We start from the raw sequence: 773 nt of genomic DNA, 5'->3' as shown, positions 1-773 counted from the left end.
CACATCTCTTAAAGAGATATGGCTCATCCCATAGGTAGTACTTGGCATCTGAAATTAATTTCTTTCTTTGCACCCTACTGTACTCCTGGGGTATGAACCTCACAGCTTTGTAATTTGTAATATCTGCAAACCATGGAGCTTCCTGAATGGCAAAGAGTTGCTCATCTGGGAAAGTCTCAGAGATCTCAGTAGAAGGGAGGGACGCCCCAGCTACTGGTTCTATTCGGGACAGATGATCAGCTACTTGGTTCTCTGTTCCTTTTCTGTCTCTTATTTTTATATCAATCTCTTGCAGAAGCAACACCCATCTTATGATCCTGGGTTTTGAATCCTGCTTTGTGAGTAAGTACTTAAGAGCAGCATGGTCAGTGTACACAATCACCTTTGATCCTACTAGATAGGATCTAAACTTGTCAATAGCATAGACCACTGCAAGTAACTCTTTTTCTGTGGTTGTGTAATTCTTCTGTGCATCATTTAGAACACGGCTGGCATAATAAATGACATGCAGAAGCTTGTTATGCCTCTGTCCCAACACTGCACCAATGGCATGGTTACTAGCATCACATATTAGTTCAAATGGTAATGTCCAGTCTGGTGCAGAGATGATTGGTGTTGTGACCAGCTTGGCTTTCAGGGTCTCAAATGCCTGCAGACACTGTGTGTCAAACACAAATGGTGTGTCAGCAGCTAGCAGGTTGCTCAGAGGTTTTGCAATTTTCGAAAAATCCTTTATAAATCTCCGGTAGAATCCTGCATGCCCCAGAAAGCTT

General features: G+C 42.7%; 1 protein-coding gene across 1 annotated transcript in view; it reads right to left on the bottom strand.

Moving 5' to 3' along the window:
• The window catches only part of LOC107493923 (uncharacterized), an 8,549-nt gene that overhangs the window by 4,752 nt on the left and 3,024 nt on the right, over positions 1-773 (bottom strand). The gene's annotated exons all lie outside the window — the stretch shown is intronic.

Source organism: Arachis duranensis, chromosome 6, assembly GCF_000817695.3.
Source record: "Arachis duranensis cultivar V14167 chromosome 6, aradu.V14167.gnm2.J7QH, whole genome shotgun sequence".
Taxonomy (NCBI): domain Eukaryota; kingdom Viridiplantae; phylum Streptophyta; class Magnoliopsida; order Fabales; family Fabaceae; genus Arachis; species Arachis duranensis.
The sequence above is the reverse complement of the archived record's forward strand: the minus strand, read 5'-3'. Positions and strand labels throughout refer to the sequence as shown.